The sequence below is a fragment of the Chiloscyllium plagiosum genome, unplaced genomic scaffold, assembly GCF_037043375.1.
Source record: "Chiloscyllium plagiosum isolate Xiang-an unplaced genomic scaffold, Cpla_swu_hap1 HiC_scaffold_29, whole genome shotgun sequence".
NCBI classification, from domain to species: Eukaryota; Metazoa; Chordata; class Chondrichthyes; order Orectolobiformes; family Hemiscylliidae; genus Chiloscyllium; species Chiloscyllium plagiosum.
The window spans coordinates 62,306,963-62,325,300 of NW_028270167.1; positions in this window are offsets into that span (position 1 = coordinate 62,306,963).

The following is an 18,338-nucleotide window of genomic DNA, read 5'->3' on the forward strand; positions in this document are numbered from 1 at the left end:
TTCTTCTTTCGGCACTGTGAACTACCTGGAGAATGGGAACTCTTTATAGGATAACATAAACTACATTGCTGTTAATAATTGCTAATGCAAGGAACGATTCTGTGATGTGTATGAGAAAGTATCATTTCGCTCATTAGTGAATCATCTACTCAGATTAAGGAGATTTGTTAGTGGGGAGACAGAAATGAATCATGATTAACCTGGTGAAAATGAGCGGGAGCTCTCTGCAGTTACTCAGCTAAGTATAATCAAATAAGGAGGGCTAACATCCGGCCATCGTTCCAGAACTGATAATCTTAAAGTATAACTTAAATGTTCTTCTTGTTCATTCAGTCGATGTGGCTGATCAAAATGTATTGTACATCACAAATTAGTCAGTGGGACTTTAAAATGACAAGCACATTGCAGTGAGTTTACAATCCCATGTGCCTGGTTTCCTTCCCCGAAGGACATTGAGAAACTTATCATTGTGCACTCAGTCTTCTGCACATGGTTACACAATATCTAAGATGTATGATCACTGCTTTTTGGACAGGCAGCAGTGTATAACCTGCGTCGTTTGGACAACAATGCGTTGTCGTGGAGTCATCGCAATCATTAGTGTACAGGATATGTATTGTCGACAGCAATTCAATATTGAAAATATTGCAATATCTCAGTGAGGGATGACTGATACTTGGAACATCAGCATTGTTCTGCCTGTGAAATATGTAAGGACTGCAATAACTACAATGAAGGACAATTAATGTTTGGACGCACAGCAGTGTACAAGTTATGTATTGTTAACAATACTGCAATGTCTACGCTATCTGATGACGGATACTTCGACACTGAGCAGTACAAATAATTTGCACAGAAACACAATATCTGCAGGACTAAAATGCCTACTATGTTTCAGGTAGATATTTTCCCACTCTGCTGTGTGCAGTCAGACAATGATGACAGCGAGGGATAACTGAAATTTGGACATTCAACTGTGTGCATTCTGGGTATTGAACACACGAGAGCACAAGGAGGCGTTGAATCCTATTTAGATTTATCTTGGAACAACACACTGTTTGTTGAATTCTGCCAGACTGAATGGAGCCTTGTGGCCAGAGAGATCCGTGTTAAACTCAAAGTTTTAACAGACTAGATATTTCCCACGAGACCATAATCTCCAACCAATTGATTGCATCACATTTATACGTTACATAAGCATAACCACACTTTACACAGACCAATCAAACTTATCTGCTTATCTCATGGTTATCAATATTTCATTACTGTCAGTAATTCTGGTTGTATTACTTGCCTTCCCATACTGTGTTCAGCCAAAGACTGCATCGAAACATTTGTCTCATTATAAGACGTGATTTCTTGGATAGAACTTTATTCTTTTGTCGTCATCCGGTATCATGAACATTGTCTGATTCGTAGCTTCTTCCTTCTTTTCCAACTTTATATTGTCATTTGTCTTTGAGTATTTCTGTCCATAGCAGTGGCATAGTCCCCCATTCAGTTGGCAGGACGGTTGATTTCTGATGCAGAGGAAGGCCAATAGGGCACGTTCAATTCCCCACACTGACAGAGGTTACTATGAAGGGCCCGGTTTCTCAACCTCACCTCCTCACCGGAGGAGTGGTGACCCTCAGGTTCAACCACTGTAATTGATGGTTCTCTCATGACAAAGCAGCTCTATGGTTCACTGGGACAAGAGTAACATCATCCCGTCACTTTCAGCATTTTAACATTATCATTTCATCTTACATTGTATTCCTTGATGTTCTGGTGAAATGCAGTCTCATTTTGTATCACTGTCATCATTTGTTACCCACTCTGCACATTCCTGCCCACTCCCTCATAATCCTTGACTCGTTGTTATTCCTGAGTCTTACTGTCTGGGTCTCCGAAATATTCAATAACTCTGCCTCCAATGCTCTCTGAGAAGAGAGTTTCAAACAAAATCTCACAATACTCTGAATAAAGAAAATACATCTTCTCATCACGGTAATAAAATGAAGTCAATATATAAAAGGAAAAAGGTGTAAAACGTGCCTGCTGGCTGTACTTTTAAACAACCCTGAGTGAAGGACGTTTTGCTGCAGCTGTACCAGTCTGACTGAGAACACATACGGAGAACTTTGTGTGAAGTGTGTTTGGTTTCCTTACCTGATGAAGGATATCGTTCCATTCGAAGCTGCTCGGAAATGTTTCACTTCAGTTACTCCCAGGGTGAAAGGCTTATATTATGGGGTTTTAAATGTCTTATAATGTTATACAGCAATTTGAGGACAGTGGATCAGTTGGATACTCGTTGGGTGTTTTTACTGTCCAAATTTGTTGCCATCAAGCTTTGTACTTTTGTACTTTGCACTTCAGGAATTAGCCTGCTATTTGTTGTTGACTAAAGAAATCTGCCTGACTTATTCCTACCGCTGAACCTGACCCAGTCTGAAACTTCACCGTTAGCCATATCACCAACCCGGTTACATTTAAAATCTGCTGTGACCAGAGGATAAATGGGACGTCTAACCTCGGTCAGGTAGGAATGAGAAGAAATTCACAAGTTGGGAATTCATTCAAGTGGGAATTCGCTTTCCCAGGAGTTTGTGTTGGCTTAATATATATGTTACATCAAGGCTCCCTTAGTTTTATTTTTGATCGACAGGTCAAGAAGGGATTATACAATTCTCCGATCTTGTGAATCCTGAGATGAAGTCAGACATGGTTCGGATCAAGACTAAGAGCGGAATGAAAATTAGAATTCTGCATGGACTGCGTTTGAAGGCAGGTTGTCTGCACATTATTTCAGAATTTATTCTTATATCTTCATTGCTGGACTTTTCCTACTTCTCCATTTTTCCAAGAACAGTCATTAAAAGTGCTCAACCGCAGTGTTTTTCTACCTGAAGAGGCGTAGGTAAAGTTTTGACTTTTCTCATTTGAGGAGATGAAAGAATAAAAGTTAATTCCGCATCTAATTCTCAAGTTATGCATACTATTTCTGCAGTTGGGCATTTTATGTCAGGTCAGCAGAGTTAAAAAGTGGTGAAGTTATTTAACATATACTTTGATCATTGGTTTGGCATCACCTGAGACACTGTGTAATGTTATTGTCTCAGTGTCTCTTGGTGAGACTACCTCTTAGTACATTCTCCGCACTTATGGACTCTGTGCCTCTCAGCAGTAATGTTACTAGGAGCACAACGCTTAGTTTTGATGTTAACATTTTTCCCTTCGTACATACTCTGAGATAATCACACAGATATGACATCGTTATCCCTGGACAGACTTCACTTCGAACACTATGCACCGTTTTATAGTCGTCATATCTCTTGAAGTTCGGTGAGAACTGCACTCAGTTATGATACCAATATTTCTCAGCTAAACCATATTCAGCGAGACGCCCACAATTATCCGATTAGGTTAGATTTTCTGTGGGGAGGAAACAGGCCACTTGGCCCAACAGGTCCACACCGATCCTCCGAATACGAACCCACCCAGCCCAATTCCCCTTCCATATACTTACCCCTGACTCATGCACTTAACACTATGGGCAATTTAGTACAACCAATTCACCTCACCTGAATATTTTTGGATTGTGGGAGAATCCCACACAGACATAGGGAGAATATGCAAACTCCACACAGACAGTAACGAGAAGATTCGAATCGAACCAGGGTCCCTGGCACTGTGAGGCCAGCAGTGCGAACCACTGAGCCTCGTGTCAGCCTATTTTGTACTTGCTACCCTTTGGACACACCACACTTGGAGCTCTGGGCATAGTTTTAGTCTCCATATACGTTTGCGAGATCTCACGTGTATCATTGATCTTTGTTTTATTTTCCTCATCCCATTGACTGCCCACACACGCAACAACATCGTAACATTGTGCCTCTTTTTTCCTTCGCTTGGATTACACTAAACCAATGTGGGATGGCACGGTCGCTCAGTGGTTAGCACTGCTGCCTCACAGCAACGGGAATCGATAATAACCTCAGGCGTCTGTCTGAATGGTGTTTGCATGTTTGCCTATGACTCTTTGGGGTGCTGCCAGATGTTCTTATTTCCTCAAACAGTTCAAAGATGTGAAAGTTATGTTGACTGGGCATATCAAATTACCCACAGCAATTAGTGATTTGTAGGTTATCTGTGTTAGTCAGGGGAAACGTGGATGGACAGGAAATGGGCCGGGGTGTGATTCTCTTTGGCGTGTCAGTGTAGATTGGTTGGGCTGAATAGCTTGTTTCCACATTGTAGCGATTCTAATAATGATCAAAAGAGATTGTATTACGTGATGCAGCTATTCCGGGATACTTTGCAAAGATAAATGCAAATCCATTGGCAAATTGATTACAAACAGAATTTTCTCATAGTACTGAAACTTGAACCTGAACACAGTTCCAGACGAAGTACCATGTTTTTTGCCATCTTTGAGTTCTTGAACAGTGCAGAATGACCTTACGTTTTTATTGAATCTCGGGAAGAGTATCTGGAAGTAGGAACGTTAAAGAAAACTGAGAACATAATTGAGCATGTTGTCCCATATAAATACGAGTTGCCAGGATTCAGCACTGTGAAATTATTTCGTTTGTTTACATATTTGATGCCACAGCTTGCCTTCAACAGATGTTTCACTCGATCATTGTTTTTACTGCAAACAACATATGGTGATTACTAAACTGGAGTGAATTTCCTCATCATTGAACATGTGGCTACCTGTGGTGGCATCCTATTATAAATTCAGCAATATGATATCAAAGCGGGGTGTTGCACTTAATGAAAACATAACATGCTTAGCAGAAACTGTAAGGAAATGTTGTTAGAGATCAATCTTCAAGGCTGCTGACACTGGGAGAATTAGACATTTTTGTGCCATCGAGCCACCAAGTAGTCAGAATGCGTGGTTAATCGTGAGCGAAAAACGAAAATGATGGTAAGTGTCAGCTAATGAACGTTTTGCCACATCTTAGTGACAGATAATCATTTGCAGCTGTATGGACATAAATCCCATAAAGACACCTGTGGCAACCGACCACTGCCTTCAATGGTCTCCAGAGTAACTATTTTCTTTTCTTACTACAGAGGTTGTAAGTGAAGGAATATTTACTTTTTATTATACAGACAGCTGCAGGCATCAAACGCAGTTTCCAATGTGTCATGGATCACTTGCCCTCATGCAGTCAGAGTTATGTAAAACACAGAACAGGACTTCCGTTTTCTTCTGGATCTGTAAAGCGCTAATTTTTTCAGAATGTTTTCGAATTGAATCATTTTCAATACAAATTGGTGAGTTACAAATCATAACGACTAACTTCCAAGCGGATAGCAAACGTTAAACTCCATGTAATTCTGGAATCTCCCACCAGTTGACGAAAACTTCAATGCCTCTGTGCTGTATGATGCACCAGGGCCACTATTTAACTGTATAACTTGAATCAGTTATGCGCGTAAGAAGGCATTACATTTCTGTCTCACGAAATCATCAATTCTCACACATGTTACCACAAAACAAATCTTTGCTCTGCTCATGATGACTACAAAATGCCAAAACTCAAATGATTTCCACAATTAATGCGACTTGAGAAAAGCGTAATGATTGCCCATCAAAGAGTAACTGATGAACCTCATGTCACATTTAACGTTATGTTAAACATCAACTTGTTCAGTGAAGATTGTGAACGTCATTTTATTGTACAGTTTTGAAAAAAAAAACGTGTGCTTAGGTTATTCATGGTCTGGCGTTGGTACTTATTTATTGAATAATAAAATTTTGAAAGCTGGAAATCCTTATAAACTACAAATCGCCAGTAGAATGAGAAACTGTGTTTAACATTTCAGGCTCAATAAATTTCTCAGAAACATGCGAGATTTAGACATTAGGAGATTCCTCATGAGTATGAGTGTAACTACGCGTTGGACCCATTGATAAATTGTCTCACTGTCTGCCTACAGTAAGCAAATCAACAACAATCAAAAATCCTCAATAAACATTGCAAGTTAATCTTAAAAGAAACAAATTATTTTGGTGTTCTAACGATGCAGTCTATTGCAGCCCATACAATAACTCCTCACTGACTGTTGGCTGATTGTTCATATTTTGAACGTATTCAGCTCAGTGAAATTTCCTTGACAGTGTAGAAATCGTTTATTTTCAGTGTACCTCTGTTTCTGCATCAATTACTTACTGTTTCCTCATGAGAAATTCAGGGTTTTAAGGGAAGATTTTCAGAATCCTAAACAAGGCCTAAGACCAACGAATCATTTTGCTTAAAAGCAGGAAAGGTTTATAAGCATATTGCCGAGAGTAGAGATTTTGAATTATAAGGAGAATGTCGATAGGCTGGGTCTTTTGTTTTTCTGGAACGCAGAGGGTTGAGGTTAGAAATCTTACAGAACTTTATAAAACCAAGAGGATCATAGGTAATTTGAACAGAAAGGGCATTTTTCCTTATGGGTAGGACAGTTCAAAACTCGGAGTAATAATTTGAAGATGAGAGGAGAGATACTTAAAAGGAACATAAGTGTCTTCTCTTGTTTTCACACACAGCGTAGTTTTCATTTGAAATTAACTACCAAGTGCAGTTAAACCATTTTCAAATACGTCTGGAAAGCTACATAAATAGGACTTTTTTGGAGAGATATGGGCCAAACACAGCTAAATGAGATTACTCTAGCATGGAAATCATCTTCGACCTGAAAGATTGGCCAAAGGATTTGTTTCCGTGCCATATGACTCCATGAAGCAAAAACTCTATGCTTAATAACAACTCTTGAAAGACGTTATGTATCTCTGTTTATCCTATTTTCAATCAGTTTATAGTCATGTATCTTCCATCTTTTTTGTCATTGTTTATTCCATTTCTGTAATTAAGCAATAGCACATGAATACATTACTGAAGATTGTGAGCCCCAGGAATCCTGGTACATGATGAGATGTTTTATAAATGCGGCAAGAAGTCAAAACATTGAACCATGGAAGAGAAGGAAAAAATACAAGTTTGGTACAGAAATTGAGATTATTAAGCTTCATTGCCACAGTCTTTGTTAATTAAGTAATTAAGGGACCTGGAAAGGAATATAGATATCTATCTGAAGTGTGATGGTGCATAGAGTGAGAGGACCAAAAAGCGAATCCAACTTACATCCTGCCATTAGTTGGAAAGGATCTCTCAGAGTTAAGACACTATGATGCCTGTTGCATTGAAAATTATCCTTTCATTGTGAATTATATTGATGAACACGAACGTGCAAGGCAGAATGAGTCGGCAACTAGACAGGCAGGTATTAATCAGGAAAATTCAGCATGTTTCACTCAGAGGGAATCTAATCTGACTACCTTGACTGATTTCAATTATGCACACCCAATCTCTCTCATGGCGATGAAACGACAAGTGCCTGGTTAATAATTAAAATCTACGACACTAATTGAGAAACTGAACGTGTATAATGGGGACCTAAACAAAAAAGGAACAATGAACCCGACTGAAATTTAGAAACGTCTTTAAAACTAAGCAGAATTGACTCTCAAACAATGAAAGCAATTAAAACTCACTTCTGACAACTGAGTTGGATTCCTGACTTGGAGATTGTGCTTTCATTACAGAAGAGAGAAGGGAATCTGGATTATAAATATCAATGTTTGTCTGAAACTGAAAGGTGTGGTGCATGACGTCCATCCTGTGGTTAATAAAGAAATTGCATCAGCAGTCCACACAAATGGGAAAACATTTGCTGTGTATCTGAATTTGCAATGTAATGCTACAATTAATATCACATAGCATTGAAAGTAAGAGAATGGAGGAATGCACAGAAATGTGTAGATTGACTATCAGTGTATTAGGAATGGCTGTATCATTTAAAATTACCGTCCAAGTAGATAGTGCTGTTAAGAAGGAATATGGTGTGTTGGGATTCATTCGGAGAGGGATTGAGTTCTGGAGCCGCAATATCGTGCTGCAACGACACAAAACGCTGGTGCGGCCAAACTCTCAATATTGTGCACAGTTCTGGTCCCCATAAGTCGGGAAGGATGTGGAAGCATTGGAAAAGGTGCAGAGGAGATTTACCGGGATGTTGCCTGGTCTGGAGTGAAGGTCTTCTGAGAAAAGGCGGAGAGACTTGAACCAGTTCTCATTGGCATGAAGAAGGCTAAGAGGGGATTTGATGAAGACATACAAGATGATCAGAGGTTTAGATAGGGTAGACAGTGAAAGTCTTTTTCCTAGGATAATGACATCAGCGTGTACGAGGGGACATAACTGCAAATTGAGAGGTGATAGATTTAATTTAGACGTCAGAGACAACTCTTTACGCAGAGAATGGTAAGGGCGTGGAATGCACCACGTGCTAATGCTGTCAACTTAGCCACATTCGGGAGATTTAAACGATCCTTAGATAAGCACATGGATGACTTTGGAATAGTGGAGAGGGACGAGCTGACAATAGTTCACAGATCAGCGCAACATTGAAGGCCGAAGGGCCTGTTCTGCGCTGTATTGTTCTATGACTTGTGTTCTAAAGAACGAGGAGATTGTGATGGACCAAAAGAATGTTGTGTTTGACAGTCGCTTGAGCAGAGATGTTTGGGGCGCTCGTCCACAGATCCACATTTAATTGAGTGTTTCAGATGGAAGATGGTGTACTTGACATTTTCAGTGGGAGTGTAGACTTTAAGATCAGGAGCGTCATGCGGCTGATAATTGTCTGGGCTCCAGACAGAGCTTGTGTGCAGTCTTGTCTCTGCCCTGTGTAAGGGATGGGATTGCAGTGGAGTGGGTGCAAACGAGATTGGAACGATGTTGTCTCGTCTGGCTGCAGCATTTGCTCTATGAAGAATGATTGGTTCGGGTAGGGTTGATTTCTTTACAGTTGCGACCCCGGAGGAGTAACCAGTAACATTATGAAGGCTGCGGATAGATTAGGTAAGTTGCAGTTGCACCTCTTATTTGAAATGTGAATAAAAATTCATCATGATTTCAATGTGAATGGCAGGATAATTGGTGTGGATTTTCAGAATATATTTTTCAGCCAGTCAGTGTTAAATATCTGGAATACACTGTGTGGGAGGATAGTAGATACAAGAAATGTCACAATACAGAAATAATTGAAATACTGTCACAACGAAGTCTATGGACCTAATGGGATTATTGTCGGTCGGTCAGCGTTGACACAACGTGCTTGATAAACCTCTGCTCTATGACTCATTCCCTCTATTGATCATTTCGTTTAGTTTTCACTGTCAGCTTTCACAGACACAAAGATCCTTTGATTAATCTCGATCTATGGGAGAATTCTTGCCTAGTTGCTCCATTTGAGCAATTCTATTGGCCATCGTTGGCTTCTGCCCAGACTTCAAGTGGAAGAGAGTCTTCTGTAAACTGAAGCTGAACTTCAAAGTTATGGATTATTACATTTCAGTTGGTTATACAGAAATGCAATGCAAAATATAAAATACATAAAAACTGATGTTCTATGTTCATGAAGAGCTATGTTTGCTAGGGGATGTAAGTCTATTGTAGAGCACATGTCCTTGAGAAATGGAAGTTCAGTTTCTTTTAAGTGTGTTTCAATGCAATCGACTCCAAATCAAGACTCCGTTATTGTAAGGGCGTATGGACAGCCTCTGTTGGACTGATCCATTCTTCCAAATTTCCGAAACTGTTCAGTTCCAGGATTATTCTGAAAACTGAACTGTGCCGTTTAGGATTCCATAGATCGCAACTCGGACCGCTAGATTTCATAATTCAATGTGTAGGTTTGTGCTGCAATTGAACTTCTCCCACTGAACTGCGTCCGACATTGATGACCGTCATCTCCCATTGTTTCAAACTCATGAGTTTAAACAGACACAATATTCACATTGCTCCCATATTCCAACGCAAAAAATTCCTGTTGGTGATTTACAATTCAACCTACACCCCGACAAAGGACTTATTTGCAAGCTCGTTTGTTAAAAGGCTTCTAGTTAATCCCTTCTGAAATTCAAAAAAATCACATTCATAGGTTCTCCCCGATTTACTCGACTCTACTGCATGCTGAAACAAAACAAAAATTCCCATTAAATTTAATTATCAGGATTTGCCCATGAAAAGTCCAAGCTGGCTTATTTAAACACGGTTAATACTTTCTAATGTTGTGTTATCACGTCTTATTACATTATTTTCCCCAGGTACTCATGCTGGACAAACTGGCGAGTTACCATTTCTTGGGTTTGCTCTTCTGCTATATTCAAATACTCATGTTATATTTCCACCCTCCAACTGCTGCGAACTTTGGATACATTTTCACGATGACTGTGCCGAGCTCCAATATTTCCAATGACACTTCTGTTAGAAATCTAGAATGTTGAGTACCAATTTCTGGAGATACGTCAGCCATTAATTCCATTGCATGCCTATCTTTAATACGTATATTGCTATCTGATAAATTATACAAGCAAGAGGCAAGTGCAAGATGAATAATTTCAATAAGTTGAATCTATAGTGATGATTTTGGCCCACTCTCAATGTATTCATTCATTCAGGTATGTGTGCAATCCTTATATAATTATCTTGTTAAGGAAACTGTTAAGAAATTATTGGAAGCTGAGATTGAATTGTTGTCTCACAGTAGGTCTCACTATATAAAAGCAATGTTTTAATATATTTGTTTAACTTTTAAATTTAAATGCTTCCGTGACAGAAAGTAAAACTAAACTTTCCTCCGAAGCTGCAAATAGATTAAAGAACTGTACCCTAAAACTTGAAAACACAGAGGAGAAGATCTGGCGAAGGAGACGAAGAAATGAACAGAAATTCAATTAATTTTCAATCTAATAATTAACCTTAATTGTGACATGATCCTGAGCTGACGCTCTCCATCTGCACCTCTGCTGGGACCTTGTCAAAATCTTTTCTAACTGACATGTTCAAGGATGTCACGGCACACATTGAGAGTAAGCGGAACAGGAATGTGTGTTGCATGGTTTCGATTTATTGTTATATACCTTACACCACAAGAAGATCCAAGTGTTATGGATCAGGCAAGAGACCCTCAAGCCTTTTAAGAAGGTAGCCTCGAACTTTTTTTTTTCAAAAGTAGATGTATACCAGATATAGTCGGAGTAACGCAGCTTGTCAAACCATTTAAGTTCAAGCAAAACAAAATTCATTTGCAGACTCAGGTTGAAACGTGAACACAAGCGAACAAAATATAGAACAATTTATCTAAACTGGTAACTCAGCCGACTCTAGCGCACCATCATGAAGTTGTTCCCCTTCGTGCAACATCCGATAAACACGCCCTTCAGCAAAAAAATAACTTCGAACAGAAGTGTTTACAGGCAGGAACGTTGTCAGTGAGAAAGTCCAGACAAGTAACATGTGTTGAAGCATGGAAATCCGTTTCACTGTAGCTGCTTCGCCAGGTCGCCTTCATTTTCTTTTCACTCCCTGTCACAAACTAAACCAGACAAGGAAAAAAACATCCTGAACACATCTTGGAAAAAAAAAGAACGAGTACATAACATGGCTAAAGGGACTGCATCATCACACAAGGCGGTAAAGAGCACCCAACTGCGAATATGTAGCCTGGATCCGGTTAAATTAAGGCAATGAACCAAAGAATGAATTTCATTCAAATAAGGGGTTAGTGGGGATGAATCAGTTACAAAAAAGGCAATTTTCCATGTCCAGTTTCTGAGTATTATTTTCATAACGGACTCGAGGATATTTTCTATTAAATATTTTGTGCTGTTATCAGCTGATTTTAGATCAATTGATGCAGCTCACTTTCCAGAAAAAAATATGTTGTAAACCATCCCATTTTATAGCACCAACACAAACTTCGAACATTCTCATAATGAAACGAATGGCCACATTCTCAAATTGGTCAACGTTTGTCCTGGAGCTACCCAGAAGTGGCGGTGATGTCACCATTAATTATGTGGATTGGTGCTTCTACATACAACTGCATGTTCTTATCCACAATTCGCATTGATCTGTTTTGCATGCCACATCTCTGGAAGCATCTCTCACTCTTTGAGGCGGTCCTCTGATGTATGACGAGAAAGCCACCTATTGCAGAATGATACATTATGAGGCCAATTTGATTGGAAAGGCCATCAATGCATCCATTTTCTGGAAGTTATCACCTCCAAACTGATGCACATTTATTGTCAGCATTACCAGAGGAAGTGGAACAAAATTCGCTAAGTGGAGGATGGAGATAAACGGGCTTTCATGAGATTAGGGACACTGAATTAGCCCCTGACTCTTTGGTACTTACAGTAATGGCAGTGCATTTCTAAAAGCGTTGAAATACATTCCAGTCTTGACTGGTGGTTAGTGTTTATTTGAGTGATTGCTGAGAGAACGCTTCTCATAGATAGAGCGGCTGGGCGTCTCGATTCGGAGATTGTATTGGCATAAGAGGCCATTCGTTGAAGATGGAAATGGTGAGAAATTACATCGCTCAGTTCATTGTGAGTCTTTTGAAATCTCTACCGCTGATTGAAGTGTTGGCTTGATTGTTCAGTAGCATCGAGTTTCAGATGGAGAGTCTCTGGGCTATGTGGAGACAGCAAGGGAGGGCTGGAATACCATAGAGGACGGTACAAGTCAGGAGATGTTCTGAATGGATGGTGTGAGCAGTCTTGATGACAGAAATGTCACTCTTAATCCTTACTGCGATTCTGTAACGATAGTACTGCAGCATAGCACGTCGTGGGAAGTTTTGAATAGCCTTTTTAGCAATTGGAACTCGTGCACTCAAAAAACCAAGGATGGTGGCATGAAGTTCTTGAGGATGACTGGTGTTTATTTTTCTCAAAGAGGCAAGCTCATCCAGGAATGTGGATAATGAAAGGCCGGTATTTGAACTAGAATGGCAGAATGAAATGGAAGAACAGAAATGTAAAGGAGAATATGTGCGTTCCTTCTCATATAATTTTGAATATGGTCCTTGGGAGAACTGACATGTCAATGGATTCGGGATGTGGATGGCAGAACGCTTACCAAATTGTATTATTAACACGTTATATACAATTCCAAATGACTGGTCAATCCTGCAATGTCGGAATTATCATCGATGAACTTTGTTCAGGACTTCCTCAGTTTTCGAGAGCAGCAGAGGAGACCCAGAGACTTACAAGTGCTCTACACCTTCACTGTCGCATAGAGAACGAAATCTTCACTTTTGCTTTTGGTGATGTCTCGCTGATGCTGGAGGAAAATAAGTCATATACAATAGAAAACAAGGGGAAGTCTTACAGACCAGTTTCGTTTCACAGATGTATTTTATCAGCATGTGGTTGTTGTTATCAGTTGGATAGCCACGACGTTATCCCTGGGAGGAATTGCTAACAATTTAATAGGATCTGATAGTCACACTTCCAGATGGACTCATAGAACTCCCTTCAGTGTTGATTGGACAGAAATGAAACAGAAAGCAGGCAATTGCCAGCAGCAGAAAATACTAAGAATATCGTGGAGTCTTCAAGCTAAATAAAGGTGTTCACGGACCAAGAATTCAATGGCAAAGGAAATCAGGCTGCCCGCATATTTGACAGCTACCATTGCAACATTCAGTGGCCAACAAATAATTTTCATCAGCTACAGACAGCACCAAGGAATGATTACAATAAAGACGAAGACATTCTACCCATTTCTCTCTGCATCCCCGTTGATATAGCCATTTAGTAAATGGCACTGCCGATGTGTTCTCCCTTCAACCCAACACACTTTTCTCTATCAGATAATTCAAATTTCTTAGCACTAAAATAGGCCACCTTAATCTTGGGAACCACATTCCAACTTCGAGCCACTCACGGTTTGAACTATTTTATCTTCTGTAATTATGGCTTCTGCGAATTACTTGGCATCTCTTCTCTCCCATCCCCCCCCCCCCCCCCCCCCCCCACCAAGGGGTTTCCTGTTATCTACACTGCCAAAAAGCGTTATTGTGTCGAATGATTAATATGAAAAATCGTTTTTAAGCTCAATTTACTTCTAAACTGCACACATGATCCAACTTGCTCATTACTGGAAAAATTCTTGTGAACCTCATTTAAATTCACTCAATAGCTTTTACATCTTACTTAAAGGGCAATGCCTAGATATGGATTCAATATTCTAGATGATGCTTAAATACATTCTACGTTCAGCTCACTCAGCCTAGTTTCACTTGTACACTGTATCTTTATCAATAAATGCTTGGATGTTATCTCTTTTCATCATTCAAGGCTAATTTGTTAAGCCATCTGCAGCGATGAACATGTATTTAACTGTTTGTCGCATCAACCTGATAAAACATGGTAAGGTTCGCACATCTGACCCGTGGGAAGTGAACACAGAACTTCATGCCCAAATGTCAGACTTCCCTCTTGGATGACAACAACCTGATTATGACCATATTCTGCACAACAGCGCGACAGAAAATATCAGTTCTGTTCAGTTGCAATCAATGGTAAAACTTTATTGTGAATCGATAAGGTGGTGCTTTGGAAACCAAGCCACTTTGACCAACATCAGAATGATTATGTTACATTGCACAGATTTAATATCTGGATTTTGTCCGGACTGAAAAAACAGTCAAATTGGTCTTTGTTCGAGTAAATATATATTGACGTTAAAATAAACTATTTGTGAGAAAAAGCCGGATGATATCTCCGCTATCTGGGTGTAGAGATTGACAGATAGGATGATCAGTGGCAAACGGAAAACATCATGACTGTGAAGAAGCATTCAGATGCCCATTTGTGATTCCAAGACATACGCATCTATAGAATAAGGACAGAAACGTGGGTTTTGTAGTGTCAAGTGATTGATTTTGACTGATACAAATTTTATATGCTGTAGGGATTTCTTCTGTGTTGTAATCTCCTATGTCTATGAAATTTGTACTGACAGCGAGAACACTCGAATTAACCCACCTTGCATGCAGAGACTCACACCCATCAGAACAATGATAAGAATCAGACACACAGGAGAACAAACACGAAACTCCAGTGCAAATCTTATTAAGAAATTTGCAAAGGATTTAACTAAAGTAGATGAAGAGGACATGCTCGAACGAGTCAATGCCTCGTGTCTCAAGCAGAAATGCGCACTTCTGAAGCAAGTGGTGAAGAGTGCAAATTGTATACTGTGGTTCGCATTGAGACAATTCGACTACAGGAGCAAGCATGTCTTGTGGAAATTATGCAGGAACTTGTTGAGACCCAGCCGATGGAATTATGTGAAATTTTGGTCCCTTCATCAGAGAAAGAAATTTCAGTGCATACAGTGATTGAATCCATGGTGGCACGGATGGTTTACCAGAATAATTCTTACGGTGGCAGGATTGTGGGAACGCTTAGTCAGCATGAACAATTTGTACCACAGGATCTGTTTCCGTGCTCTTAGACTCGATATCTGGATGAGTGACATATAAAGACACAATGGAACACTTTGGGTTATGTTCACTGGCGTTTCTAATTAATGGGGAGCTCGTACAGAATTTAGTTTTCTAAAGCGATTGGACAGGATACACGCTTTTAGGATGCCTGGAATAACTAGGGAGTCTCAAGGCCAGACATCACAGTCTAAGGATACGGATCAGGAATGAACGAGTCTTTACCCAGAGAGCGATGAATCTGTAGAACTCTCTGTCACACAAAGTTGCTGAGGTCATTACACTGAATATTCTTCCATAAGCAGTCCAAACAATTGTTTTCGTTGAAAGGATCAAAGGTTATGGTACAAAAGGGGAACAGAGGACTGAGGAGACCTGATTTTATTGAACAGCAGAGCAAGTTCAACGGTCGGAATGAAAGACACTCGCTCCCATTTTCTACGTTTCTCGAGGTTAATATAGAAACATGCGATTTTTCTGGGACAAATCTAGTCCTGAAACATTACAAAGTCCGATCTGTGTTACTGAGAGGTAGCAGCAACTTGGAAGATCGATTCAGATGAAAGGAGAATGAAAGCCATTGCATCTAATTTTAAACTGGGACTTACAATTATCAGTAAAATCTGAAGTTGAAACATATGTATCAATGAAATGTAATGAACTCACGATCAGTTTTATCGCACTCACCTCTTACATTTATGTGTACAGAATCACTCATAGAAGCATTTAGCTTTTGTCCCTTCACATCGGTTTCATATACTGACTCAAGTAACGTCCTTCACCCAGATCAATACCTGTGACCGTTAAAATGCCAGCATTGCTGCTGGCGTTAAATGATTGGGTATCAGAGTAATTCGACGCTTCTGTCCCTAAATACAATATGGTGGCCGAAATCTTCGGAGGGCTTGTGCTGTTCATGATGATTGTGCTGCCTTCAACTGCTTCACGAGAATCCACTGATATATTCGGTTTCTTTAAATCTACAATTGAAGGAAAAATGCCGCGTTTCTTTCTATGCTCAATATGTAGAGTCATAGAATCCAACAACACGGAGATAGGACGTTTTGCCAAACCGATCCATGCTGACCTAAATGTCTGTCCACGCTAACCCAATTTTACCTGCGCTTGGCTCATGTCCTTCACATCCTTTCTTATCCATATATTTGTGCGTGGACACAAGATTTTGAATTTCACTTAAATATTTGAGGTTGTCATTAAAAGAGAGCTATTTATAACGGCATCTGTACATTTTAAGAATAGTTCATGTTAAAACTGCATCAAGTATATGTTGACCACAGAAAGCTTATGACAATGGAACATGGAGGTGTCACGATCATGGGGTGGAATTGTATAAACATAGCCTGCTTTCCAGCTGGTAGATTTGGGTTCATTTGCACTCAACTTACAAGTTTCTCATACATCTCTAAACCGAGCGATAACACGAGCACAGTATCACTGCAAAGCACGTAATAGCGGCTTTCTCTCCAATTGCACACACACCTGTCGATTGATCAAAGGAACTCTCAGGCGCTGTTACAGTCAAAGTGCTGTACAGCATGGAAACGCACCCTTCAGTCCAACTTGTCTATGTCGGCAAGGGATCTTAAATTAACCTAGTCCCATTTGCCAGCAATTGGAGCATATCCCTCTAAACCCTTCCTATTCAGACATCCATAGAGATGTTTTTTTGAATGTTGTAATAATACAATATGTGCCTCTGGCAGTTGCTTCTGTATGTACACCAGCCTCTGCATGATAAAAAAAAATTACCTTAAACCTATGTCCTCTACATTTGGAAACACGAACCCAAGGAAAGAATCAGGGCTCTTCAACCAATCCATGCTCCTCATGAATTTAGAAACTTCTTTGAGCTCACCAGTCTGCCTCCGAATCTCCAAAAAACATTAGCACCCGCCAGGTCAGCATCCTTTTACCGCTCAAATTCTCCCACCCTGACAACATCAGGGCATGGTATATTGTTGAGACGATACAAACGGCACGACCATGGACAACTGGATACCATGCAACAATGACCACGTAAGAATGTTCTCTCCCAGTCGGTGAACACTTCAATGATCAAGGGCATTCAGCATCCAATCTTCTGGAAAGCGTCCTCCAAGGCGGCCTTCGACATGCACAACAACGTAGAATCACTGAGAAGGAAGGAAACCAAGTTCCATACGCAGGAAAACAGCCTCAGCGTTGGTATTGGGTACACGTCACGGTCCTGAAAACTTCATCATACTGTTCTGTCTTTGCAAAATCTTCCTTATTGTCCCATGTTAACTTCATCACCTTGGTAACGTGTTGTGATGTCTAAACCTTCAATGGTTTGCACTGTTTTGGTTTACTTGCTGCTTTGGTTAGACAGTCGGCATGTGACTCTGATACCTATCATGTTATTCCAGCCATTTGAGCGATATCCCGCACCACCTCTGCCTTAATTAATTGTATTGCAGTTAAGTTCCTTCACTTAGTACTCAAGTGTTGACACTTTACTCACACCGTCTGAAACATTTGATCAACTGCAGAGACTTATTATTTAGCCTATCTAGTCACACCATTGGCATGATCTTTTGATCTCTCTGCCTATTGGTATTTCTTCCTATAAAATCCATACCTGCATGATTTTCTTCATTTCACCTGAGGAAGGGAAATACTTCAAAATCTTGCGATTTCAGACAAACCTGTTCAACTATCATCTCATGTCATTGATTTCTGATTCTTGCAGTATGCAAGTCCATGAATTCACACTAAATGGGCCATGCAGGGTCAGTCTTCCGTGCTTTACGTAACAAGTAACAGGATAAGCTCAGTCCACGTGACACTTGCATTCAATTCTCACGACTTCCATTCAATACACACACCCTCGGGATGGTAATGACCAGCCAAGCAATTCCTGGCTCAGTCTGGGATTCATTCTGAAAGGCAAATCCACTCTGTTAGTTTGCTGTCATTTCCAAGTAACCAACCCGTTCTGTGAA